Consider the following 19178-nt stretch of genomic DNA (forward strand, 5'->3'; position numbering starts at 1 on the left):
ACCTTTGAGTTGTTGATGCTTTATAAATGGACATCTGCAAAGATGAGGTGATGGAGCAAGTTTCAGTCAAGGTTCAGTCTGCTGCTGCATCCTGGTCTCAACTAGAGCTGCCACAAACGATTATTTTGATAGTCGACTAGTCACCGATTATTTTTGCGATTAGTCGACTAATCAGATCATCATCCATTGGCCGTAAAACGTACAGCTTATTGCACCAGCAGCATCTGCTCTTATATAACTATCATTAGCTTACAGCTTTAAGTGTTTCAGGTATGTGCTAACTAAAAATAAAGACAAGATGATAGTTTGTTTCAGTGAAGTTTAATAAACTCCTTGCTATCTAAAATTTAACAGGACACCAGAGTAAATTCTCGAGCATCTCACACTTCTGATAATCAGCTGTCTGCTTGACGTTTATTCAGCTGTGTAAAAACTATAACTTTAATCTCAGCCAAACCGATTTACTCAGGAACAAATAAAATACTGAAAAAAGCCGAACAATAACATTTTTAAGTTATCTAAGTGACTTATTTATCATGTTTAACCTGAGTAGCAGAAGACAGCGTAACCCTAACCCTAACCCCGGGAGTCCGGTGTTCTCACGGCTCTAGTGAGCCTAGCCCCCGGCTAGCTATCGAGCTAGTGGGTAACAGACGTGTCCGAAAACGTCGGAGCGCTTTTGAAAATATGTGGTGTCTTGATAAACTGAGCAGATATTTGAGGTTTACACAGCTACATTCTCGCCTGAAAATATGTTAAAAGTTTATTTTGTGACCCAGAAGAAATAATAAGAGTAATATTAAAACTAACTAGCTGCCGCCATAGGGCTTTGGAGTTGACGTCACGCCGCAATGCATTATGGGAGCGCAGCGCCATTTTTGGGGTCTACGAATCCAAAGCCCTATTCACTTTGCTGGAACGATGACGACAAGAATCATGCTTAAAAGCAGCTCAAAAGAAAACGGACGGTATAGAGACCGATTGCGTCCAGAGGCGAAGCAGCGTTACTTGAAAAAAATAGAGTGCATCGCAAATCTGGACCCGTACGAAATACGGCAGTGGAGTAAAGACCCAGACGACCTACTGCCACTGTCCTACCCCAATGTCTTCGCCTATCTTGTTTGTGGAGTAAGCGCCTACACAGCGAACCAGTTCATCCAATTTACCAACGGCTGGGTGCAAGATTTGGGTATTTTCAAGCCGCCAAACTCTGAGTACGTCGTCATTCATACCAAGGTAAGTCAGCTGAAGCACATCAAGTGTAATAGCCATTTTCCACCCCCCACCATAATTAATGTTATACATTTATTATCGAACTGCTAAAATATCGTTATCATATTATGTGCCCATAATTGTAAAGTAGATGCAAATTAACACATTGATAATCGGGCAAATTATTAACGCCAATTCGTGTCCTCCCTGTCTCATTTCATTTATTGTCTTTACATCAACCTTGTCCTTGTATGTTACAGGTACTGCACTCCCAAAGATTGAATGAACCTGCATTACGACCATGGGTAATTGTAAGCACCACGGGGAAGGTCGAAGCTGCACACTGCACCTGTATGGCCGGAGTTGCTGAGACCTGCACCCATGTCGCTGCACTTCTATTTAAAGTGGAGGCAACAGTGAGGATCCGTGGCACAAAGACTGTCACAGATGAACCAGCCTACTGGGTTTTGCCGGGGAACACAACCAAGATACAGCCAGAGGTTGGCCATAACATTGACTTTTCATCTTCAGCAGCACAAAAAAAGACTCTTGATGAAAATATAAACGGACCGTCTGTGGTGAAAGGCAGAAGAAGCCGTCCTTCAAAACGAAAGATTCCTTCTGCTATGTTTGAGGAGTTGTCACCAGTGTTAGACACACTTCATAAACACAATAAAGCAGTGTGTTTGTCTGGATTGGAGAAATACTACACATCACACACTGTACAATCTTCCACATTACCAATGTCTCTGGCGTGTTTGCACAACACAGGTGCACAGTCCCTTGGTCTTACCGAGCTGCAACTGCACTGTGTAAAGTACATAAATGCAGCAAAAGTTACTGAAGAACAGGCAGAAGCTATCGAGGTACGCACAAGACTGCAACACAAGAGCCCAGAATGGTATGTGTGGCGTGCTGGGAGAATCACAGCTTCGATGATGCACGCTGTGTTTGCCACCACTGTAGAAAAACCCGCCATTACTGTGGTTAATCGTGTTTGCTACCCTGTTAACTCTGTCAGTAATGTGCAAACAACTTGGGGACTGGAGCATGAACAGGACGCTCGACACGCCTACACCCAGAAAATGTCAACATGTCACAAAAACCTACAGGTCTGTATCTGTGGTTTTCTTTTGAACACGGCTTTTCCTGAAGTAGGAGCATCTCCTGATGGACTAACCACATGTGACTGTTGTGGGAAGGGGTGCCTGGAAATCAAATGTCCATTTAAATACCGATGTGACAGCATTCAGCAAGCATTGGACGCACATGACAAAGACTTCTGCCTCGAGTTGACAGCAAATGGAATTAACTTGAAGAAGACACATCATTTTTACTCACAAGTGCAAACACAGGTCTTTGTGGCCAACGCAAAGCACTGTGACCTGGTGGTATGGACACAAAAAGACATGGTAGTTATACGCATCTTCCCTGATGTGCACTTCTGGGAATCACATTTAAGGAAAGCTCAGGAGTTCTTTCAGAAGGTGTTCCTTCCTGAACTTTTAGGAAAACATTTCTCTAAGCGAAATGCAGCCGCGAGTGGTCACAAAGTTTTTCCTTCTGGTGTCTAGTTTTCTGTCAGAAGTGCATTGAAATATGTATAACTTGATTTCAAACCTGCAGCACTTACCATGTAACAATTGTCAAACTGTAAAATAAAGAGTGAAATACAGTTATTTGTTATCTTGCTTTTATTATAACGTCATTTTAGTGAAACAGGTACAGAAATGGTTACATAACGTAATGTCAGTGTGTTCATACAATAACACATTAAAAAAAAGGTTTTACTAGTACTATGTCTTCAGAGACATACTGAGAGTTTTCACAATTATTAATTAACAAGTACAAGTCTCATGTGTGCCTGGTTTCACTACCACATTAGGGCACATGTTAACCAAAACACAACACACCCTCACAATTTTATCAATGAAGGTAACGTCTTCACCCTCACATGGAAGAAGAGAACGGATTGGCATGGTGGTATGTAGCATTTTGAACTTGTTGCAAAAACTGCCAATTACTCGCTCGACATGGATTCTTAGGTGTGCAATGGGTCGTGTATTTTCTATGTCCTTGGCATCTAGTTGACAGAAGCCCCTTGTAAATGCTGGGATCTTAACCTCCGCACACATCATTCCCACCGCATCTCTGATGTCAAAGCCTCTGTCAGCCAAAACTACATCCCCTGGTAACAGCTTGTTAAGTATTCCACATTGCTCTGTGATGTGTTTATCTGATGCACCCCTTAGAAATGAATGAAATTGAACCTTGTGGAGTAATCCCGATCAGATATTTCACGGTGTGTGTACCCTTGTAGTGTGAGTACATTTGAGCACGAGCCTTTAAATTAGATGGTCGTTCTGTACGAATTTCAAAACAGTCTACAATGATGGCTACCCGATTTCCAAAAGTTTCCGTAAATTGTGGAGGCATTGTTGCTTGCAAACAGTGCCTCTCTGGCCAGTGTACAAGTAATCCAAAGCGAGCATACAAAACGTCTATTGTATCAGCAAAGATAGAAGAAAGAGTTTTGTGGGAGACATTGAATAGATAACAAAGATGCTGAACAGGAAGATCAAGTCTAAGTCGCATAAGTGTGAGTAAAAGCATTTGGAAATGCGACAGTTTCTTTGATGCTGGTAGGAAAGCTTTTACATTCTCAAACACGGACATAAAAATAGCAAAACAAGTAAAACCAGTGTAATATTTCACTTTTTCCGTATCATCCTTTAAAAAGTTTTCATTCAGCTCTGTCTTGTCCAACTTTGATTTAAGCTTTCTGTTCTCCTCCAGCAGCCGGTTTATTTCTGCTCTGCTCTGTACACAGCGCACACAATCATTTGTCAGTAAATTTACATGTAAATTCTGGAAGGATTTCCACAAGTTTATTACTGACTCTGTTCTCCCTAATCTTCAACTATACTATAAGGATGTTATCTTTGGCTATTATAATTTTAAAGACAAGGACAATGATGCTTTCTTCTTTATAAATTTGGTTTTATTTTTGGCAAAATTTCATATACACAAAAGCAAAGTCCTCGGCAGAAAGCCTGAACTTCTTGTATTAAAAATGGAACTTGCACAATATATAAGGACAATCTCCTCATCAAAAAACACTAAGGCTCTCAAGACTGTTAACATCTATAACCGATTGAAACTGCTAACTTGATTTTGGCTCTTGCAAACTTTTGTTTATTTATGTTCCCCTTAATTTATTTTATTTTTTTGTACTCACTTTTGTCTCACTGTCCTTGTCACTCTCTCTGTTCCTCATTGTACTACCACAATGTCATCTTTTATGTGATCCCTGTTTTACTCGACTGTATGTCTAAAATGTGATAAATAAAGTTTATTAAAAAAAAAAAAAAAAAAAAAAAAAAAAAACTGAGCTGGGCTGCGCTATGAATTCTGGGACACAGCTTCTTCTTCTTTGGGGTTTAACGGCAGCTGGCATCCTTGTACATGCAGTGCTGCCATCTTCTGTTTCAGTCCGTTATTACACTCTTAAATCCTACTACTTATTCCTGCGTCTTTTGGGATCTTACAAAGCTTCAAACAACGCGACGACTATTAAATCAGTCGTCGACGATTTTGATAGTCGATGTAATCGTGACTAGTCGACTAATTGTGGCAGCCCTAGTCACAACATATGGAGGTGTTATCGGCTCAGTATTGAACAAGAAATATTAATGCTTCAAATTATTTGTCCTAAAGGATGTAACTACAGCCCAGCCCATGCAGCAGTATATGAATGACTAACCTCGTATTGTGGATGGATTATCTCAGTTGTTCTCCTGGCTGAGGTTTGGTCCTTTTGCAGCCTCCTGCCATGGGATTACATTTGTTCCTGACCACCGAGAACACTCACGTTAACTTTTATCCAGTGGAAAAAAAGTTAGCTTGTTTATATTATGCTAACATAGCTGTGTCGCTAGCGGTCACGTAGCACATCATTATATAGCAGCTAGCCAAACTTCAGTAACCCTACAAACGTCACTGCTGTTTAGTTTTCTGTCTTCATTTATGTTGGAAGTGATAACAGAGCTGTACGTTTGGATTTGTTTCCAAAACCCGGCAGTCAGGACATGCTATATTGTATTTAGATAGAAGCTAGCGAGCTAACTTCCTGCTAACTGCTAACTCCGTTAAATGTCATAAATTCAGTTTTCATGGATGCCTGGATGTTAAACTCAATTGTTACACCCGGTAGAGCAGAACGCTGATCATTTTATTAAAGATGAAAGACTTTAGACAGTTTTTAACTCTCAGTAATGCCATAGTGATCGTTTGATATATGGACCTGCAGCAGAGTTTAGGCCCAGACACGGCTAGTGACGTCAGACTTAACGACCGGATTGACTAATGAGAGGTTACTGAAGTGCCAGGTTTTTAAAAGTTGGCGTTAATGTCCTTCCACGTGTGGAAAGCGACAGAAAACATGCTGCTGTTTGCACACATTTAATATTCAGCTCTGCACAGGAGCAGAAGCAGAGTCCAGCCTGTTGCTCTTACAGTATAATACTCATAATAAAAGTACAGTAACTGTGGTTAGTCACTGAGCAGCCCGGTGCGTTTCTCTTGATTTCTTTAGTCAGGGTAAATTCATTCACCTGCCACGGGTTAGCTAAACTTTACAAAATATGTGATTGCAGCTTCTACCTTGTGACAGGAATGTTGTTTGTGGCACAAGATGACTCAATATCACTCATGAGGGATACATTTGACATGTTTCACATATTATAGACCAAAAAGTTGTCTATAGCAGTTTAAATATGATAAACTGGTTTTTGACAAATACACAGAATTCGTTTATGGCAGATATGACTTTTTGACACAACACTGGCTAACTGACAAGACCTAGTTATAAGCTAATATTACGGTTGAATATTAACCTAACCTTAGGCTCCAGTATTCTAAAACTGGCACTTCCCCTCTGATAAACCATATGATTATGTAACAAATATGTCAGCTTACCAAAGAACAGAGGACAGTTTATTCAGGGTGTGACAGCACTGTGTCCAACATATCATACACATTTCTGGACTGGAGCACGTACATCCTTAAAAACTCCAGGACTTCATCACAGCCTCTCTCACATGTGTAGTTTACAGGAAACTTAAATAACACTGGCTGAATATGTTTGTAGCAGGATAACATTAGGCTCCCTTATATGATGGGATTTAAACAGGGAGAAAGAAGAAAAATGTTGGCATCAGTTACCAACACTTCACTCAATATCAAATTGAGACTCACTTGTGTTTAACACTGGAATATGTGAACATATTACTTATTGGGTCCTTTCTCAGTCCATGGGTTGTAAAACCACAACATCCTCCATCCGTAGTAAGAGAAAGTGTCTGTGGCAATAACCAAGATGTCTCCATACAGCCTTTGTGAATATGAAAATGGCTGGCCAGGAAAATATTTCTTTTAATTTTTAAAACGTATAGAGCTAAACATGAAACGTGTCTGTGAGTCCTTCAGTCCAAATACTCGAGGTCGAGAAGAATATATAGCAGCCGCTGATCCCTCAATGGCACCAGTAAGACGGCAGGACAGCAGGGCCTCTTCCTCAGCAGAAAAGTCTCCTCCACTGCTAGCAGGAGAATGAAACATGAGTATATTAAAGGTAATGCGTGTACAGATATCACTGCTGGCTCACACAAGCTTGGACTGACACAGCTACAGACCTTGGCTGTGTCCCAATCCAGCGACCGCACGCTCCTGAGTGCGCATTTTGAGACCTATTACATCACAGCGACGCAACGACAGCTGTCCCAATCCGAAGTGTACTCCAAATGCGCTAACCCTAACCCAAATTTGAAGTGTGGTCCGGTGTACACTTCGTGGTCCCATATATCCCACAATTCATAGCACAGTGGTGGGTGTGGATAATTTTGCCGAAAAATACGGTAGAGGGCTGAAGCGGAGCGGCCGAAGAGTGAACTTTCACACTTATTTATGTGCGAATCTTTAATAATGAAGAACATTAAAACATTGCAAAGTTATGTGACATTAGTGACGTTTGTACTAACTTGGTTTTAAAGCCTTTACTTTAAAATATTCGCCGTTCAATAGTTGACCTTAATCCTACAGAGAATGTGATGATTTTGTGAATAATTAAAGTCAGTCATATATCCACAAACAGCTGAAAGTCAGTGATGCTGCTCGGTTTGCAGTCCTGAATATCACGGCACAAGCAGGATTCACTGCACTGTTACTGTTAGCTGTGTTATATTGCTGCCTCTGTTCGGTGGTGTCGAGCCAAACGGACTTTAATGTGTGTTTGAACGAGCTGACGGTTCACTCGTTAAGCTGAAAGAAAGATGCTTTAATCACAGAGTCACACATGTGTCCACTGTACCATCTGGAACTCTTCTTGTTTCGTAATAACACAAACACTAAATCCTCCTGTTTGTAGCAGTGTGGACACCTGAGACTGTCACCTGTCTGTCCTGCACTCTCTCTCTGTTTCTTTCTCTCTGATTGTGGAATAAAAGTATGAACATGTGTTTATAAGTTACACTTGTGTTTGAATCCTGCAGCTTATCACACATTTGATTTCCATGTGTGACGACTGCAAGTGTCCAGAGTGAGGACAGACTGAGGGACCCACTGCTGCACATCATCTGTGAGGCTTTGCACCCCTGATGATCCACCAGGACAAACTCAGCAGTGTGTGAGGAAGAGGAGGAGGAAGAGCCAGCAGCAGCTGACAGATGGAGAGAATAGACAGACTGTTCCCTGTTTGTGAAGGACTGCTAGGAAAGTTTAACATCACTAACTGTCTGTCCTGAATCAGTCTTATTAGGTAATGTTCAAATAATGTTATCATCCAGTGTTTTCAGTGTGGGAGAAAGTACTCAGGGCCTTCAAGTTACACACTATGAAAGGCAGCAACAAGTTTAATGTTCAGAAACCTAAAGTATGTATCAGCAGCTGAATGGAGCTAAAAATAAATGTTTGTTTCAGTTCTATGAAGCTTTGAGTATTTTGGATCAGTAGCTGCTGTGTTTGTTGCATCATATTGCTGTAATTGTTTATATGCTTTATATATTCTGAGGTAAGTTGATCTATAGTGTTACATCATATTCTATAAGGATGTTATGTGTTTGTAGACTTTCTGCCCAGTTTGACCCATTTAGCAGAAGTCAGCCTGTTTAAGGCTCTGATATCTATTCTGTATGACTTAAAGCAGTTATGACATGGTCTGATTTTCTCACCCAATAAAGGAATATTTCATATATCAGTCTACTCTTCATTCTGTCAGACACAGTTATCACAGCTCGTACATTTGCTTTTTACACATATATGTAAGCATTGAGCCAAATTTAGTAATGACAACATATTAAACGAACAACATTTGTTACATAATACATCTATATATGCACTGTCACAGATACTTGTCTTTGAGTGAAGATTTAAGGTGACAGGAAATATAAATAACTGCAACTTGAATCTGTACTGAACCTCAGTGTTTGACACAGAGTTCAGGCTCACTGCTGTAATAACTAATCATGATACATATAATAATAATAACTATAATATTGTCCATATTATATTTACATTACCACAGTGAGATGACTTTAGTCTCATGAACAACATCAGCTAATTGTTATTTACTAGCTAATCTTAAATGACTGTTCAGTACAGAAATGAAGCCCAACAACCAGGTTTTACAGTCCTGTGGTCTCAGCCTCAACTAATCAAAGTGAGGTCATAAAAAATGAATGAACAACAAAACATTTTTCTCCTTCATTTCTGTCAAACACAGCTGTATGAAACGTTTCTCGCGGTTAGTATCATGGTTGCTAGGCAACCTGAGCAGCGCGACGACAGCTGGACCGTCCAGTTTAACGAGCCTCTCACTTCCGCGCTTCTCCTACTTTGTATTACGCGCCGTAGGTGCGGTCGCTGGATTGGGACACAGCCCGTGTGTGCTCGTAGCCCCTAAACAACAACAGTACAGTCTGCTAGTTCAAATGCACAACATAAGTGACAACTTACTGTACACTGAACACACATCGCTCACTGAGTTAGGTCCTTGCACCTTTTTAAAAACACATCCCTTTAGCTTGCTTCTTAAAAGTAGTGCGAGCCATATGGGTTTATATTCCAAACAGTGACACAAACTTGATCACCGAAGTCCGCTTAACATGGCTGCTAATTTTCAAGCTTACTAGCTTATTCACGATTAGCACACTAACAATCATCATTAACCACACATCATAACATAACCAAACGATAACATGTAGAAAGAAACAATGTACGTATAAAACACAAATTCTTACCTAGCAGGAGAATAAATAATCAGTATTTTAAGGCTACTGCATGTACAGATGTCACTGCTGGCTCACATGAGCTACCTCTGAAGGGGGGCGTGCCAAGATGGCGGAGTGAGTAGACGCTCTCTACCGAGTTCTGCACAGAAAGTTCGTGAACAACGGTAAAACCTCAACTTTATGCTGCTAACACTAACAATTCACTAAACAAGAGAAGATACAGCAACCATAGGGCAAGAAGCAGCAGAATGCCGAATCAGAAAGGAGCGAAAAGGGGACTGGAAAGTTCCAAGTCTAAGATAGCGCCTGAGAATGCCAACGAGGAGAGTGCTACGCCCAGCAACGTGCTAATGGATAGCTTCCATAACTACGCAGCTACTACGGTGGCACTCACGTTGGCCGAAGAAGAAATGGATGAGTTCCCACCTCTCCCTGTTACACCTCTCAAGTCGCCAGCTCCGAAGAAGGTGATGTACGAACTCTGACCCAGCTGATGTAAATCAGATAATTTCTCGTCTGTCTGCACTAATAAACACCAGGTCTGATAACATTGAGAGCATGGTGAGAGAGAATTCGAACATGGTGAAAGAAAATACGCTCCAGATTGAGGGTCTCAAAAAGACGATTGATTTTGTGCGCGCAGAAATGAAAGATATGAAGGGGAAAGTTTGCGACTTGGAAAAAAAAGTAACTAAAGAGGAAGCTCGAGTGGACAACTGCCAACAGAGAATATCTGAGTTGGAAAGATATTCCAGGAGGTGGAATCTCAGAGTACTTGGAGTCAAGGAGGCTGAGAAAGAAGACATAAGGGGAAAGGTGACTGTGATATGCCAGTCTGTTCTGCCAGAACAAAATCATAGGCTGCCTGACGTCATCGACACCGTACACCGACTCGGAGCCAAGCGACAAGGTAGCACCAAACCTAGAGGCATCATCGTGCAGTTCACCTCCCGAATCTACAGAGATGCTGTATGGAAAGCAGCCAAAACATCCTCCTACCTGCAGGACAATCATTTGAGGTTCGCTGAAGATCTGTCCAGGGAGGACAGAGAACGTCGTGACAAACTGTGGCCGATGATAGACAAAGCCCGTAAGGAGGGTAAGCCGGCTTATTTCGTGGGAGGCCGAGGATTCATCTGTGGATCAGAAGTTTTCCCTCCTTCATAGAGACGCTTATTCAGTCTCCGAAATGTCTTTTCTGTAAGCTTGTTTACATGGTGAACTTGATATTTTCACCCTCAGGTTAAAGTTTTATTTTGTGTTGAAGAGTGTGTTTTTCTATAAAAAGCTATATTTAAACCATAATAGATAGTTAAATACTGTATTTTTATAAGCTAAGTCACTCAGGGTTTTTACTGTTCTACTACCTAAATTGTGCAGCACCCGGTCCCCTTATCCTATAGATCTATTCTTAGCTGTAGAAGTTTAGAACTTACATTTTCTCTTTCTTTTTTCTAATAACTTTGTCTTTTTCATTTGTTTCTCTTAATACATGGGGTTTAAGACAAACCTGTAAACGCAAAGCTTTGTTTTTGTTTGCCAAACAATTTAAAACAGATTTTTGCTTTTTCCAAGAGAGTCATTCCACACCTGCTGATACAAATTTTTGGAAATCACAATGGGGTAATGAAGTCTGGTTGTCCCATGGCTCTGAGCGTTCTGCTGGAGTTGCCACGCTTAAAAATTATTTTTCTGGAGATGTGTTACACTCTGTGACACCTTAGGACACTACCTCTGCTCAATAATCAGACACAATAACAGTACTTTCATTGCAGTAAATATATGTGGTTACAATAATAAAACTGAAAATGATAAATTACTTGACTCCTTAGAAGAAAGAATTAATTTCTGGCTCTCCAAATACCCAAATTCAGTCCTGTTAATTGGTGGAGACTTTAACATCGCTTTAGATAATATGGTTGATAGGTGGCCTCCAGGGCAGCAGTCTTCATACAGTGCAAACTTAAAAAATTTTATGGGAAAATTTAATCTTGTGGATATTTGGAGAGAAAAATTTGCAGATGATAGACTCTTTACTTGGAGCAATAAGACAGGATCCAGGCAATCACGTATTGACTTTTGGCTTGTTTCTGACTGCATTGATAAAGATAATATTACCGTTAATATACTTGCCACCCCTCTCACTGATCATAGAGCAATTCACATTAACGTCCAAATGTTTACATTGGATAATATACCTCATAAATTCTCTTATTGGAAGTTAAATAATTCTTTACTAAAAGATAAAATAGTTAACATGCAGATTAATAAATTAATTGTTTATTATTGGAACAAAGCTAACAGAGAGAAGTCCTTTTGTACCAATTGGGAACTTTTTAAATTTGAAGCATGCAAATTCTTGAGAAGATATGGGAGTCAAATTGCTAAATTAAGGAAAGCTGAAGAACAAGAAGTAATAAACAGAATTGCCTCTTATTACCAGAAGTCCCCAGAAGAAATCTCAGACGAAGATAAATTAAGTTTACTAGAACTTCAAAATAAATTGGACGGTTTATATCGACGCAAGGCTGAGGGTGCTTTCATAAGATCCAGGAAGAGGTGGCTGGAGGAGGGCGAACAAAATTCTGCTTACTTTTTCAGGCTTGAAAAATACAGATCGAAAACAAACTCTATTCATCAACTAAATATTAATGGCATTGTCTCTGACAATCCTAGAGAAATTTCACATTTCTGTGCCGAATTCTATACTAAACTATACAACTCAAAATATAATGAGGATGTCTCAACAGGATTTTTCAATAATATTAAAAACCTAAAAACTATTGTTGTGGAAGATAGAAGTTATTGTGACAGCCCTCTGACTGTGGAGGAAGTTTGTAATTCCATTTCTGCACTTAAGGCCAATAAATCTCCCGGCACAGATGGTTTGACTGCAGAGTTTTATAAATCATTTTCTAATCTTCTGGCTCTGTTTTTACTGCAGGTTTTTACAGAAAGTATAGAGAATAACACCCTCCCTCCTTCTCTTACTCAAGGGCTCATAACACTTATTCCAAAACCAAACAAAGACTTACTCTTTATTGATAATTGGAGACCCATCTCCCTGCTCAATAATGACTATAAGATTATGGCTATAATACTTACTAACAGAATTAAAGAGGTCTTGGAAACAGTTATTGATGAGACACAATCAGGCTTTATGAGAAACAGACACATTTCTAATAACATTAGACTGGTTTTGGATTTACTTGATTACTTTGATTTGGTACCTGACAATAGCTTCATTGTCTTCCTGGATTTTTATAAGGCTTTTGATACAATTGAACATCAATTTATTTTCCACTTTTTGGAAAAATTTGGCTTTGGAGAGTTTTTCTGTAAAGCTGTCAAAACCTTATACACAAATGGCAATAGTTCTATTAAAATGATTAACGGCTCCACCCCGAGATTTGACCTGAAACGTGGTATTCGCCAAGGATGTCCTATTTCACCATATTTATTTTTACTTTGTACACAAATTCTTGCAACTAATATTTCAAACAGTGTTGTACAAGGAATCACCATAGCTGATAAGGAGCTTGTCATCAGCCAGTTAGCCGATGATACCACACTCTTCTTGAAGAATGCAAACCAAATCCCTCCAGCTCTTACTGTGATTAGGGATTTCTCTGAGGCCTCTGGTTTATGCCTAAATCTAAATAAAGTGTGAGTTACTAGCAATTAAAGACTGCCCTGCAAATACTATCTGTAATATCTCTGTTAAACAAGAAGTCACATACTTGGGACTGTTAATATCCAAAGACCAAAAATCAAGATGCTCTTCAAACTTCACTCCAATTATACAGAAAACCCTAAAAAAGTTCAACCAGTGGCTGCAAAGGGACTTGTCGTTGAAAGTTAGAGTGTTAATTACTAAAGCTGAAGGGATATCCCGACTAACATATGCTGCTCTCTCCTTACATCTGGATAAGAAAATTAGTAAAGATATTGACCGTATGCTCTTTGATTTTATATGGAAAAACCGTACGCATTATATTAGAAAAACTGTTGTGATGAATAAGTACGAATCAGGTGGGCTTAACGTCTTAGACTTTTCTACTTTAAATAACACTTTCAAAATTAATTGGGCTAAACATTTTCTTAAAAACCCTACCTCTATCTGGAACTTTATACCATATCATATTTTCTCTCGTTTTGGTGGCTTTAATTTTATTTTAAATTGTAATTACAATGTCGAGAAACTTCCTGTAAAGCTTTCATCCTTCCATAAGCAGGTCCTCTTAGCGTGGACCCTCATTTATAAACACAACTTCTCACCTCACAAATACCTTATCTGGAACAACAGAGATATTTTATATAAAAATAAATCACTTTTCCTGGAAACTTGGGTCCAAAATGGGATCCTATTGGTGGCTCAGCTGGTTAATAAAGAGGGACAACTACTTACTTACAACGACTTTATTGCACTATATAATTTTCCAATCAGTGTTCAGGAGTTCTCAATGGTGCTTGGTGCCATACCCTCAGGTACTTTAATGTTATATAAAAACACTGACAGCTCAATATCTACCTCAGTCACTCTCCCTGATCCAGCTGAGTCACCAATAGGAAACATCTGCTTTTCACAGGAACTTGGTAACAGCAATAAGAGAATATGTAGTTTATTCCAAGAAGATATCGTCTCTCTCCCATATATAATATCTTATTGGAACCGATATGTTCCAGATATCAAGTGGAGGACAGTCTGGATGATCCGCCATAAATATCTGATTGTAAATAAGGTGAAAGAAGTCTCATTTAAAATTCTACATAAATGTTATCCAGCCAGTCACTACATGGTAAAATTTAAAAGGGACATAAATACTAATTGTACATTCTGTGGGGATCATCCAGAAACTGTGACACATCTTTTTTGGTACTGTTCTTTTACACAGAGATTCTGGAAGGAATTTAGCAGGTTTGTTATTGTCCATATTTTAAGGGAGTTTTCTTTACGATGGGAAAATGTTTTATTCTGTTTCTTTAAGTTCCCCAAGAAGTATGATAAATGTTTTTTTATGATAAATTTGTTAATACTTTTAGCTAAATTTTTTATCCATAAATGTAAGTTTACTAACAAAACACCATATTTCTGTCATTTTTTTAAGGATGTGGAAATGTACATTCAATCAATATCAGACTCCACCAACAAAAAGGCTCTCAAAACAATATATGTATGTGAATTTTTGCGTGTATTCTTATAATTGTTACCTTTTTCTTTTACCCCTGGCTTTTTGTGTTCATGTTCTGTTGTTTTGTATACTTCATCTGTTTGTATGTTATATACTCATTGTTTGTTAAATAAAGTTTAAAAAAAAAAAGAAAAAAAAAAGAGCTACCTCTGAGAACCCCACAGTTTACTCCCCAGCTGACTGTCGCGAAAGAGTCGTAAATCACCGGCATTGTAAAACTTTAAATTATTCCAGGGCATGTTAAAAACAAAACACCAAACAGATGGACTGGATATTAAACGGTATCAAACGACTAAATTAACACAGGGTTACAATTACATTCTACCATCGTCACATCGAGAGTTTATTCATTAATCATTAGAGTTCAACAATGTGACATCGAGTTGAAAACAACTTCACTAACGCCAGCAAAACAGGCTAACAGTAAATAACAGCACAAAAACAGCCGTGCTTATCGACAGCTCGACATATCCTCAACAACTCACCTCAGCATGGCTGCCATCGGTCACATTTTAACTGTCCGTTTTACAGCCTCTTCCAGAAAACGAACGCTTACGCGGTACACTATACACATATACAGTATATTGATTTTATTTGGTTTTAGAGTTTAACCTGAAATCTTTTGCTGCTGAGCAGCACAGCTCCAAAGCGTCCCCTGTAACCATGGTTACGCAGAGGCGTAACAGCGGTCCAACAGTGATGTCACAGAGGAGAACCTATGTCAAACTGATACCTGGATCAGTCTGCAACTTTTACTGGCACTTTTCTGCTGAGATCCGGAGCTCGACGCCCTGGCACCCCGGGATAAGATGAGCTGCTGTGTTTTTCACGGAGAAAAAATAATTAACATGGAATAACGTCAGTCTCAGATGGAAAAAACAAAGATGCAAGCAAAAGATGACAGCAGATTGAGAAGAGATTTCTTCAAACGGTAAGGAGCTTCTACCAAGTGATATCTAATAAGGTTAAAACTTCAAGCTTAAATCTAATGTCCAGATTCATGCTAAACTTTTCTGATTACTCTGTGAATCTGTTCATATGCTGCCGTTTTAAGCTATTAATTTCATGGTGACAAATGTCTCTGACAAAAAATGCAGGATTAATTAAAGGCTATATATAACTGCTAGGTTAGGACGTGGTTAGGAGCAAATACTTTAGAGAGAGAGATATTTTGCTTTGATAGAAATCTTTACCTCGCAAAGCACCCTCGCTGCAGAAAGGAGCGCTTTCGCAGATCATTCATCCCAACAGCAGTTAGACTCTATAACTCCTCAATCACGATGTCATAAGTCACTGGACACTGTGAACATCCATGGTCACCACTTCATGCATAATGGACCTTCCAAGCTATATAGTTTATGTCTTCCATATTTCCAACTATATCCATAATCACATACTGTGTCTGCTACCATTGTATACAGTGTATTATCTTACTTTTTTTCATTGATTGTACTTATTTGTATTTTTGTATTTCCTTCATATATCTGTACCTGAGCTGAGGTGACGCAAAAATTTCCCCGTTGTGGGATCAATAAAGTCTTATCTTTATTAATATTTATGGGAAAATTTTTCCTCCATTAGATTGTTTGTGGCCAATACAATAAATTGTCTCCTGGCTTTCAGGTCCCCCTGAGCCAAATTTGAAAAAAATACCAGATTTTACAATCAAGGAACAAACTAGAGTAAAGAACAAACTGCCTAATAAACAGTAATTTGGAGCAGAGGGGCAACTTCCTGAAGCCATTAAAATGATTTGAGAGTAAAGATCATGCATCATCATGGTAAGAAAAATTATATCCAATGTGTAGCAAAGATTGAAGAGGGAGACATTGAAGTGACAGAACGCTGACGTGACAAAAAGATCATTTACATTTTACAGTTTTTGCAATTAAGAAAAAAAAAAAAAACAGTCCTTTGCAGCCTTCAACAGGTTTTCTTCTAGAATTCCCATCTATTTAGCTCCATCCATCTTCCCATCATCTCTGACCAGCTTCTCTGTCCCTGTAGAAGGAAAACATCCCCACAGCATGATGTTGCCACCACCATGTTTCACAGTGGGGATGGTACGTTCAGGGTGATGAGAGTGTTATTTTTCCCACCACATGCAGTGCTTTTCATATAGGCCAAAAAGTTTAACTTTGGTCTCGTGTGATCAGAGTACCTTCTTCCACATGTTTGCTGTGTCCCCTACATGGTTCCTGGCAAACTGCAGATGGGACTTTTTATGACTTTTGGTCAACCTGCCTTAAACTTATCTACAACTTTATCCCTGTCCTGCCTGCTGAGTTCCTTGGTTTTCATGAAGCTGTTTGTTCATTAATGTTCTGTAACAAACTACTGAGGCCGTCACAGAGCAGTTGTATTTATAATGAGACTAAATTACACACAGGTAAACTTGTCTAATTTGGTTGACTTCTAAAGGCAATTGATATCACTGGATTTTGTTTAGGGGTATCAGAGTACAGAGAACTGAATGCTAATCAACATGACACTTTTCAGATTTTATTTGCTTAAAATTCTGAAAACCATGTATCATTTTCACTTTACAGTTATGTGGTACTTTGTGTTGGTCTGTCACAGAAGATCTAAGAAAAAATACATTTACGTTTGTTGTCGTAAAGTGACAAAATGTGTGAAAGTTTGTCAAGATACTGTAGGTCTACATTCTTCTTCTTCTATGGTAGAGCAGCCTGGGCAGAGTAAGACCCAGCTTTAAAATGCCACCATCTGCTAGCACAAATGACTGTAGAAAACATTGGTTATTGCAATAGCACATGTTTTTTTGGAAGGGGGGGGGGGGGGGGGGGGGTGAGACAGATGGAAACTTTCCTGATAAATGTCATGTGACAACCTATATATGTGATATCATTATGGGATAATGACATCACATATATTTAGAATCTTACCACCACTTTGATCCTTAAATCCATAAATAGGGGTGAAAAGTGAAGACGTTTAGTCCATTGAAACATCTGGATCCTTTTTGGAGTAACTGTTTACAGATTCCAACATGTCTCAGAGAAAACAACCCTACAGATTTCTAAGGTAAGTTTTCTTTTATGTTGTTCTGGACAAGCGATGGCGAAGGAAGTCAGATGGTGAAGGAAGTCAGTGTTTAACCCCCCCAAAATTAGTGTCCGGGCCTGGGCAGAAGAAAAAAAGAAAGAAGCCTGGGCCTGGACAAGTGATGGTGAAGGAAGTCAGATGGTGAAGGAAGTCAGTGTTTAACCCCCCCAAAATTAGTATCTGGGCCTGGGCAGAAGAAAAAAAAAAAGAAGCCTGGGCCTGGACAAGTGATGGTGAAGGAAGTCAGATGGTGAAGGAAGTCAGACTTTAACCCCCCCAAAATTAGTGTCCGGGCCTGGGCAGAAGAAGAAAAACAAAAGAAGCCTGGGCCTGGAAAAGCGATGGTGAAGGAAGTCAGATGGGTGAAGGAAGTCAGATGGGTGAAGGAAGTCAGATGGGTGAAGGAAGTCAGAGTTTAACCCCCCCTCAAAAATTAGTATCCGGGCCTGGGAAGAGGAAAAAAAAGAAGCCTGGGCCTGGACAAGCGATGGTGAAGGAAGTCAGATGGTGAAGGAAGTCAGATGGTTAAGGAAGTCAGACTTTAACCCCCCCAAATTTAGTGTCCGGGCCTGGGCAGAAGAAAAAAAAGAGAAGCCTGGGCCTGGACAAGCGATGGTGAAGGAAGTCAGATGGTGAAGGAAGTCAGACTTTAACCCCCCCAAATTTAGTGTCCGGGCCTGGGCAGAAGAAAAAAAAGAAGCCTGGGCCTGGACAAGTGATGGTGAAGGAAGTCAGAGTTTAACCCCCCCAAAATTTAGTGTCCGGGCCTGGGCAGAAGAAAAAAAAGAAGCCTTGGCCTGGACAAGTGATGGTGAAGGAAGTCAGATGGTGAAGGAAGTCAGATGGTGAAGGAAGTCAGACTTTAACCCCCCCAAATTTAGTGTCCGGGCCTGGGTAGAAGAAAAAAAAAAAAGAAGCCTGGGCCTGGACAAGCGATGGTGAAGGAAGTCAGAGTTTAACCCCCCAAAATTAGTGTCCGGGCCTGGGCAGAAGAAAAAAAAAAAAGAAGCCTGGGCCTGGACAAGTGATGGTGAAGGAAGTCAGAGTTTAACCCCCCAAAATTAGTGTCCGGGCCTGGGTAGAAGAAAAAAAAAAGCAGAAGCCTGGGCGTGGACAAGCGATGATGAAGGAAGTCAGATGGTGAAGGAAGTCAGAGTTTAACCCCCCAAAATTAGTGTCCTGGCCTGGGCAGAAGAAAAAAAAGAAGCCTGGGCCTGGACAAGTGATGGTGAAGGAAGTCAGATGGTGAAGGAAGTCAGATGGTGAAGGAAGTCAGATGGTGAAGGAAGTCAGACTTTAACCCCCCCAAATTTAGTGTCCGGGCCTGGGTAGAAGAAAAAAAAAAAAGAAGCCTGGGCCTGGACAAGTGATGGTGAAGGAAGTCAGAGTTTAACCCCCCAAAATTAGTGTCCGGGCCTGGGCA

General features: G+C 39.8%; 1 long non-coding RNA gene and 1 pseudogene across 1 annotated transcript; one reads left to right on the forward strand and one right to left on the reverse strand.

The window, feature by feature from the left end:
- Window positions 1–1686: 1686 nt before the first annotated feature.
- On the reverse strand, window positions 1687–3976 carry LOC146499905 (uncharacterized; annotated as a pseudogene).
- Window positions 3977–18158: 14182 nt separating this feature from the next.
- Window positions 18159–18708, forward strand: LOC146499906 (uncharacterized). Its single transcript, XR_014870091.1, has 2 exons — window positions 18159–18512; window positions 18637–18708. It is a non-coding gene; the product is annotated as an uncharacterized LOC146499906 (long non-coding RNA).
- Window positions 18709–19178: the final 470 nt, after the last annotated feature.

This window comes from Neolamprologus multifasciatus, chromosome 17 (assembly GCF_963576455.1).
Source record: "Neolamprologus multifasciatus chromosome 17, fNeoMul1.2, whole genome shotgun sequence".
In the NCBI taxonomy this organism is placed as follows: domain Eukaryota; kingdom Metazoa; phylum Chordata; class Actinopteri; order Cichliformes; family Cichlidae; genus Neolamprologus; species Neolamprologus multifasciatus.